This window comes from Gadus morhua, chromosome 20 (genome assembly GCF_902167405.1).
Source record: "Gadus morhua chromosome 20, gadMor3.0, whole genome shotgun sequence".
Lineage (NCBI taxonomy): Eukaryota > Metazoa > Chordata > Actinopteri > Gadiformes > Gadidae > Gadus > Gadus morhua.
In genome coordinates, this window is record NC_044067.1 from 8,550,339 (window position 1) to 8,560,477 (window position 10,139).

The following is a 10,139-nucleotide window of genomic DNA, read 5'->3' on the forward strand; positions in this document are numbered from 1 at the left end:
TCTCTGGTTCTTCCACTTTCACATCAACCTGAAGTCGACTGAAGCAGCCGACTGCGTGCTGCCTGCTGCCGGCTGCCCGCTGCCGGGCGATGGTGCCTCGCGGCAACCGGCGGCATGTCGCAGTTCATGTACTTCAGCGAGTCAAAGCCAAAGTTCCTTTCCCCCAATTCCTTCTCAACCATGGCTCAGATAACCCCCACAACAGTCTCGTTGTGGAAATACAAGACACGTCAAAGAACCGACAAGAAACACTTGCGTTACAGTGCGTGTATTCACACACACACACACATGTGGCGCTCGCACGGTCGAGTCTCATTGGCGGGCCAACGTCTCTGGGCGGGCCAGGCAGAGTAAGGGAAGGAGCATAATGACGTTTAGGACGTCATCATGCTTGATGACGTCCTAAACACAGACATTCCAAATCAGCGCACTTGAGCCTCCGTTTTTTCAAAGGCGAGCATAACAGCTAGTGCTCGTTTTACACCAAACGCAAGTTTTAGCCACTGGGGGACCATAGGCAGGCTAGGGGAACTCATATTTATGTTAGAAAACCTCATAAAGGGAGATTTTCATGTCATGGGACCTTTGAGAAACTGGAATATGTTGGCATCAAACTTGCATCTGTGTCAATGATAGCATCGCCAGGTCATGGCCACAGGCTGATAACACCCAAGAGGATGGCGCCCCAGCCCCCCCCCTATACTGATAGTAGTCCTGAGTATTACTGAGACAAAAAAGGGTCAGCCGTAGACACAGTATAAAGGAAGTTTCACATAATCTGCTGAACCCAAGGTTGACCACGTCAAAGCAGGGCAACTTTCGCATTCATGCTGTAACCACTAAGAGAGTAAACAAAGGGAAACTTAGATACACTGCTAACCTCACAAATCTCATATCTATTGCCTCCGAACCAAAAACAACCTTAAAGCCTATCAACAACACCATCAGGATGGCTCTACTTAATGTGAGGTCTCTTAATAACAAATCATTTTTAGTTAATGATTTTATTACCACTTCTAAACTGGATTTTATGTTTTTAACTTAAACATGAATGGAACAAATTAACAGTGCAACCGTTCTGATAGAGACAGCTCCTCCCAACTATAACTTTATTGATGCATGTAGATCTGGAAAAAGAGGTGGAGGGGTTGCTGCTATATTTAAAAATGTATTTCAGGGGAAACGGATGTTATTTGGTGATCGTCGGTCCATCGTTCAAATACCTTAGTGCTGTATTGAAATGCTCCCCCAGAGTTCTCCTATTAATTATTTAAAGGCCACCCACATATTCTGCAAATTTTTTCGATGACTTCACAGAATTATTGTCTAGCATCTCCACAGAATTTGACTGTCTAGTTATAACTGGTGACTTCAATTTTCATACTGATGATTTGAATGACAAGTGTGCAAAAAACCTTTTTACCATTTTGGACACATTTGAACTGTCTCAACATGTGAAAGAGGCTACTCATTGTAAGGGGAACACTCTAGACCTGGTTATCACAAAGGGCCTCAATGTTTCTGATCTCTCTGAGACAGATCCTTCCTTGTCTGACCTTTTTTGTTTACTTTAACATATATTTTATTCCCGACATACAGACAAAATCAAACACTGTCAAAAATCAATGAAGATTCGAATGTACTTTTTATAAAGGCCATCTCATTGCTACCACCTCTAAACCCATGCTCTGCTGATGATCTTGTAGAAAACTTTAATTTGAAAATTTTGAAAGTCATAGATGTCATTGCACCTTATAAGGTTAAAACGATTTCTGGAAAGCAAAAGGCACCCTGGAGAAAAGCTGCTTCTGTAACAGCACAGAAAAAAGAATGCAGGAAGGTTGAACGCATCTGGTGTAAAACAAAACTTCATATTCACCATGATATCTATAAAGAGAGCCTCCATGCCTACAATTTAGACGTAAAAAATGCTAGAGAAACATTTTTCTCCAATATCATTAAAACCAACACTAAAAATGCAAAAAAACCTATTTGCAACTGTTGACAGACTGACCAACCCCCCAACACAAATTCCACCTGATCTCCATTCCACGCTGAAATGCAATGAGTTTGCAGCTTTTTATACTGATAAAATTGAAGGTATCAGACGCTCCATCAATATCTCCACTTCAAACAAAAATGTTGGACTACCACCCTGTTCAGGCAAAAGTAACGTGGCAAGGATGCCATGCTTTAATGTTATAGACTCTCAAAATCTTGTGGAAACTGTGACACAACTAAAGCCATCCACCTGTTGCCTTGATACTATACCTACCAACCTCTTTAAGAATGTTTTCGACTGCCTAGCAGTAGACATATTGCAGATAGTTAACAACTCTCTCCAGTCAGGCAATTTCCCAAAAGCTTTGAAAACTGCAGTTATTAAACCCCTTTTAAAAAAGCGGAGCCTAGATGCCTCTATTATTAACAACTACAGACCAATATCAAATCTACCCTTCATAAGTAAAATCATTGAGAAAGTTGTCCTCCAGCAACTTAATCACTTCCTGGCATCAACTGGTTGCTATGACACCTTCCAATCAGGATTTCGACCCTTGCACAGCACTGAGACCGCCCTTATTAAAGTTATAAACGACATCCGTCTTAACACAGACTCTGGCAAAACCTCAATACTAATGCTACTTGACCTCAGTGCTGCATTCGACACTGTAGACCATACATTACTTCTGGACAGGTTAGAAAACTAAGTGGGGCTTTTAGGCACCGTCTTAGATTGGTTCAGGTCCTACCTACAAAATAGGAACTACTTTGTTTCCATTGGCGACTTTATATCAGAATCAACCAACGTGACATGTGGAGTCCTACAAGGTTCGACCTTAGGACCCAATCAGGATTTCGACCCTTGCACAGCACTGAGACCGCCCTTATTAAAGTTATAAACGACATCCGTCTTAACACAGACTCTGGCAAAACCTCAATACTAATGCTACTTGACCTCAGTGCTGCATTCGACACTGTAGACATACATTACTTCTGGACAGGTTAGAAAACTAAGTGGGGCTTTTAGGCACCGTCTTAGATTGGTTCAGGTCCTACCTACAAAATAGGAACTACTTTGTTTCCATTGGCGACTTTATATCAGAATCAACCAACGTGACATGTGGAGTCCTACAAGGTTCGACCTTAGGACCCTCTTTATTCAACATCTACATGCTCCCACTAGGGAAAATCATGCAAAATAACAATATTGACCATCATTGCTATGCTGATGACACGCAAATCTATGTATCGCTATCACCAAATGACTATCGGCCCATAGATCTGCTGTGCCACTGCATTGAGCAAGTGAAAGAATGGATGTGCCGAAATTTCCTTCAACTAAATGAGGACAAAACAGAGATAATTGTATTTGGTTCCAAAACGGAAAGGCTTAAAGTAACCCAACACCTTCACTCTCTGTCCCTGAAAACCTCAATCAAAGCCAGAATTCTAGGGGTTATCATGGATTCAGATTTACATTTCGACAGTCACATCAAATCAGTTACAAAATCAGCATATTATCACCTTAGAAATGTAGCAAGACTTAGAGGGCTCATGTCCACCGAAGACTTACAAAAACTTGTACATGCCTTTATCACTAGTAAACTTGATTACTTACAGGTCTCCCAAAACAAACTCTGAGGAAGCTTCAGCTTGTTCTGAATGCTGCTGCTAGAGTTCTAACAAAGACCAAAAAATTAGATCTTATTACAATTCTGAAATCGTTACATTGGCTTCCTGTAGGTCAGAGAATTGATTTTAAAATCATGTTGCTAACCTATAAATCCCTACATAGTTTAGGCCCAAAATATTTAAGTGATATGCTTCCACAACATCAGCCATCTAGACCAGCGGTCCCCAACCCCCGGTCCGCGGACCGGTACTGGTCCGTGGGTCATTTGGTACCGGTCCGCAGAGAAAGATTATTATTATTATTATTTATTTATTTATTTTATTCATGCCAAATGCATGCACACTTAATAAACTCAATTTACTTCGCAATACTGTCACTCTTTTACATGCCATAAGTCTTTTACATGCCATAAGTCTTTTACATGCCATAAGTCCCCCCCCCCCCCCCCGGTACGTGAAACTTTTCGGAGAATCATACCGGTCCTTGATGCTGAAAAGCTTGGGGACCCCTGTTCCAGACCACTAAGATCCTCTGAGACCAATCTGTTAATTATCCCCAGAGTAAACACAAAACATGGGAAAGCAGGATTTAGTTACTATGCAACAAATAGCTGGAATAAACTCCCAGAGGATTTAAGACTTGCCCCAACTCTGAGCCCCTTTAAAACAAGACTGAAGACTTTTATGTTTGCTGTAGCTTTCTGCTAAATCTTAAATACATTGCACTTTCTAAAAAGCATTTTTAACTTTGCCTTTATTTTCTATTTAATACTAAAATGCCTTTTTAACTTTCTATTTTACCCATTTCTTTGCATACGTTTTCCTTTACTTATCTATTATTTTATTTTATTATATGACAATGTTTATATGTGAAGCACTTTGAGTCTGCCTTGTGTATGAAAAGTGCATAAATAAAGTGTATAAATAAAGTTGCCTTGCCTTGCCTATTCAGCTGCACTTTCTATAAAACATTTAATAAAAAAATTATAATAATAACGAAAGCTCGATTGTATTAGATTTTTGGATGGTTTTACGCTAAAATCGAACTCGATCAAATTTCGATCAATCGCCCAGCCCTAACCACACACACACACAAACCCACTCATAGCTCCATGTGCGCACACATATACACACAAACACCTGGGACTGAAGCTGATTTGAGGCTACATTTTGTGTACACACACATACACACACACACACTCTTAGATCCATCCATGCACACACACACGCGTGCACACATGCACACAACTGGGCAATACATTAAGAGTACCAATTGAGCCTTTCGGTGCCACCATCAGAGCAGCATGTGAAGGGTGCGTGTGCCCTGTAATTATGAGAGCAGCGGACATGTTTTCCAGAACAGACCAGACGTCTATGGAAGAGAGAGAGAGACCCGAAGAGAGAGAGAGGAGTTAAATATAGGACGTGTAATTAGGGAAATGTCGTTTGCATACTTCGCTCATCATACAAAGCGATCCAACCAAATCTCTAGGAAGGAAGATTGTTTGTTTGCATACTGTTGCATAATGTTTTCCTACTCGTGCATACAAAGCGAAACAACCAATCCCCAGAAATGAAGATTAGAGGCAAGCAGGAAACATCCATTTATCTGTCAATCAACACTACTTCCATGGTTTCCTGGGAGAATGCACACACACACACACAAACACACACACACTAATTACTAGATTTATAAGGAACCACCAGATCATCGTCAGCGGCTGACACGCCACTGGTATTCACCATCTTGCTTATCTTTCAGAAGCACGGCTGACAATAACTGTGGATTATGATATGCCCAAGACGTAGTGTAAATCTACATCAAGTCTTCCACTGCAGAGGGAGGGGGCTGGGGTATTGGTTATTAGCCCCCCAACGCAGCACACACACACACACACACACACACACACACACACACACACACACACACACACACACACACACACACACACACACACACACACACACACACACACACACACACACACACACACACACACACACACACACACACACGAGACTTGAAATGTAATCAAAAGTGTAATGCGAAACATACATTGCCCGGGCTCCTACTTTAATAGCAGTGTGTCTACGGAGACAGCCAACTACTGTCGTTTGGAGAGCAAGGGTAGGAGGCAGGAGAGCGAGGGAGCGAGACAGGGAGAGAGAGAGGGGAAAGTTAGAAAGCTCTTAGCAGCCGGCTACTGTTGAATCACTCCGACCTTCCGAGCAGACACTCCTCTGTAAATCACATGGGGGTAGTGGTCCTTAATGACAGTATGCACCCCCCCCCCTCCCCCCACCACCACCCCGTCGAACTCAGGCCGCTGACGGCAAGGTCCTATGGAGGGAAACGCATTACTGCACCTTCCCCTCATGGTTCCATAAATACAGCAGGCCCTGTCCCCCCAACCCCTACCCCCGTCCCGGGCCCATGAGCCACCAGCTGAGAGAAAGTGGCCCCCGAAGTCTGCGACGAAGGACTCAGGCGGTGGCCACTGTGTGCGTCTCCTTGACGATGGTGTGACAAGGACGGTGGAGATGATGAAAGGGTGATGCCGTCCGCAAGAGAGGGAGGGGTGGGGGGGTTCTTCAAAAGGAATGATTTACACGTTGAACTGTTCCTCCAGGCCCCCCCACCCCACCCCGAGAGAGGGGTCCCTTTTATTTGTTCCTGTTCCCTTCCCTTTCATTTCCTGAGTAGATTTTAGCACGTGTTAATAGCTGTTAATTGCCGCCAGTTAAAACCCCAATCAAATTGCTTGTGTGATGAGGGGCTTATAAACGCCCGGATTGATCTGTTTACCAAAGTGTGGAACACAAGTGAAATTTGTCCAACCCTCAGTCTTAAGGGAGATGAAAAACACGCAGACCACAGAGCCAGGATCAACCCATTTGTGGTCATCTACTCGAACACAAACACACACACGCACATTCACCTAAAGATATATAAAGACGAATAGATACACAGTGTTTTTTGGAAGGAAAACAATCTCACCCTGGTTAAAGTTAACCGTGGGAGTGTCCTACGGTCGACCGGACGCTGTCCTGGCACTCAACCCCCTGATCTTATCTGTGTGAACGCCGCTGATACCTCAACCCGATCCCAGATTAGACCCCCGACCAGAGACACGCAGTGCACCTGGGAAAACAAACACCTCACCGAGCAACAGACCAAAGAAAAGAAACCTTCGATGATCAAGGGGCACAGCCCACTAAATCAACCCAGCAGCCGCATCCCTCACTCGGCCGTGCACGAGGTGATCACACCCCCCCCCCCCCCCCATCACCACCACCACCACCACCTCCACCAGACCCGGCTGAAACATGGCCATGTGTTTCTCATGGAGGCGCTCGGACCCATGTCGCGCCGCCGGCCCCTGGGCGCCGGAGCCGGGGCCACAGCTGGCTGGCCTCTGAGCCCAGCACCTTTTGTCCCTCTCCCTCACCGCGCGTTGAATGAGCGAGGCCAGCCGGTTCGTCTGGTCACCCTGGCTCCGCATTACGGCGCGAGTCCGATAAATAGGGAACGGCCAACGCGTGTGTGTGCGAAAAGGCGCAGCTGCCCGGAAACGTGATCATTACATGTGCAGAGATAATGATTTTCCAGGTTCCGACAAAGTGCAGGAATGAAAGGAATACGTGGAGACGTGCAAGGCATAGACGACGGGCGGACACGACGAACCAAAGACCGGCCCCTCCCGTGCATACAGAGAGCCACTCTCCTCTCCAACACCACACCTGTAAGCGCTTAACCAGGAAGTTGGCTGCCACCTCTTAGCCAATAAAACGCCCAGCTTTAGAGACGTGGCGGGGCCAGCCTAAGTGTGATGGTAATTAGCTATTTGGGGCGATGTAAAGGGTCATTAAAGCAATAATGCAGATGCTTGGTGAGAACCACATAACCCTCTTGTGGCTAAGGATCTCTAAGCGTTGGGTGAGGTGTGATTGAGAGTGTGTGTGTGTGTGTGTACGGTGTGTGTGTGTGTGTACGGTGTGTGTGTGTGTGTGTGTGTGTGTGTGTGTGTGTGTGTGTGTGTGTGTGTGTGTGTGTGTGTGTGTTTGTTTGACTTAAATGTTCCTGTTACTATTGCACAGGTCCATTACTATAGCTTCACTTTGTGTATAAAGTGTATACAGCAAAACATAGTATGAGTTTACTACTACAACTCCTAGTATATCATTACAATACTGTGGTTCAAAATCACAGCTCAAGACACTATTGTTTTCTAAATTTGCAAGTCAAAATAATCTTCTCTCATTCAAAAACGGATAATATTTTTTTTTGTTGTTATGACCTCGACCTCTGCAAGCTGGAATTCAAGGCTGGTGATAGTTTTTTCGAGTAAATGATAGGCTACCACAAAGAAGTGTGATTGTAGAAGTGTACTCAATTTGAAACCATCCACCCTGCCTAGATCACCACTTTGAGAAATTCTGAACGAAGATCACCCTTTGCTCCAGCATTGATCAATCTCAGAAACCGTTTGATCTATGTGGATTATCTCAAAATTTGCCTTATAATAAAGAGCCATCACGCACCCCTAGTGGCACCTCCTAAAAACCACTCAGTTCTTTCCACCTGGTTTTAAAGTAGGCAGTGGGGGTTCGTGTCTGAGAACTTGCTCTGAACAACTGAATGGAATAGGGGGAAAATACGCACTCTGCCTGGCATGCATACAGCTACAGTCGAAAGGAAGACCCGTCTTTGTGTTAAGACAATAACGATCACTTTAAATGCATATTTTGTACCCTAGGCTTTATAAAGCGTATCTATTGCATGGCATTTTTGATAATGCGAAATCGATTTATGTTGCATTGCATTTTTGAGAACGAGAGGCTTTACCCCTAATATACCTATAAACCGTGGCTTAATGTTGATACAGTAGAAGACTGCGAAATTTGCGACCGAATTGGGCAAGCAATTTGGAAGATAATTGGCACACTCCGTTACGGAGATGAACGCAATAAATAAATAAATAAATAAATCCCGTTACAGTAAATACATTTGAATCAGCAAACAATCAGTCATTGTGCATATTATTCTAAACGTTATCGTTCAAAAGGCCAACGCTGCCTGTGTCCTGTCTTCGGCACGGGGGCTCGGTCGGTCGGCACAAAGCGCTCTGAAGCGAGATGCAGCGTCTGGCAGGAAAATCCTGCAGAAAGAGAACAAAGCCTTACCCCAACGATATGTCCGTCTTCATTGCATGGCGTTTAGCACTCAATTCTCGTTCAGTTCGCCTTGTTGCACAGCGATTGTGCACGCCACAAACGCTTTCGTTTGGCAATTCTGTGCAAGAGAGCCACCGTTACAGTGTACAGCGCCCCGGCCGTGCTGTATCACATTGTGGCTAGCATTTCCTACGAACTGGGAGAAATGGGCGGAGCAAGGGTCGTTTTTTTGGTTGCCAATCGAGCTGACTTCTCATCGCTGGTTGACAGTACAGTATTTGAAACCCTATATCATCATTATGAATCCGTCAAAAATATAACATATATATACAGTCTATGCATAATCTAAATCATAACTCTAAATAATTAAACTCATAACTTAATAGTGTTTCAGTTTTGAAGGAAGAATAAGAAAAAATGTAAACAATGTGTGTGTGTGTGTGTGTGTGTGTGTGTGTGTGTGTGTGTGTGTGTGTGTGTGTGTGTGTGTGTGTGTGTGTGTGTGTGTGTGTGTGTGTGTGTGTGTGTGTGTGTGTGTGCGTGCGTGCGTGTGTGTGTGTGTGAGAGAGAGAAATTAACTGGTAAAACCAACATATTAGAGGACACACACACACACTCGTGGTTCAGTTCGGGCAAGTCAAGAGTATGTGATGATGTCGTGACGATTCACGCTCACTCGCAGCATTCCTGTGTGGGGGAATGGGGTGGTGGAGGTGACGGGGATGGGGGGGGTGGTGTGCGTTGGATCCTCAGCCTTTAGTGACCGTCACCACGTTATGACTCATGTACTATTAAAGCTCCCAGGGTGTTCCGCATAGCTCCCCCTCCTCGTCAGCGCCCCCTCAACCCCTCCCCCCCTACCGTCCCCGGGGGGCCATTTTGGGGGAGGGGGGGGGGTGTCTTTTGACGGACACCTCCATATGCAGGTGCGAGTCCCTTCACGTGCCCCGCTGCATAGAGCTGCCGGCGGTCCGACACCAGCTCCTCATACGGCCGCTGGCTGGCCTTTGTTCAAGGTTTGGATTACGGTGGGATTCTAAACGTTACCTGTGTGCCTTGAGGGTGAGGGTGAGTGTGTGTGTGTGTGTGTGTGTGTGTGTGTGTGTGTGTGTGTGTGTGTGTGTGTGTGTGTGTGTGTGTGTGTGTGTGTGTGTGTGTGTGTGTGTGTGTGCCTGTTTCTGAGTGTGAGTGTGAGTATGAGTGTGAGTATGAGTATGAGTATGAGTGTGAGTGTGAGTGTGAGTATGAGTATGAGTGTGAGTGTGAGTGTGAGTGTGAGTGTGAGTGTGAGTGTGAGTATGAGTATGAGTATGAGTATGAGTATGAGTGTG

General features: G+C 44.9%; 1 protein-coding gene across 1 annotated transcript in view; it reads right to left on the reverse strand.

Moving 5' to 3' along the window:
* Positions 1 to 8,999, reverse strand: part of LOC115533216 (beta-galactoside alpha-2,6-sialyltransferase 2) — a 41,219-nt gene extending 32,220 nt beyond the window's left edge. Inside the window, exon 1 of the mRNA XM_030343579.1 lies at positions 8,818 to 8,999. The gene's annotated coding sequence lies outside the window, so the exon portion shown is untranslated. The remainder of the gene's footprint in view (positions 1 to 8,817) is intronic.
* Between the last annotated feature and the right edge of the window lie 1,140 nt (positions 9,000 to 10,139).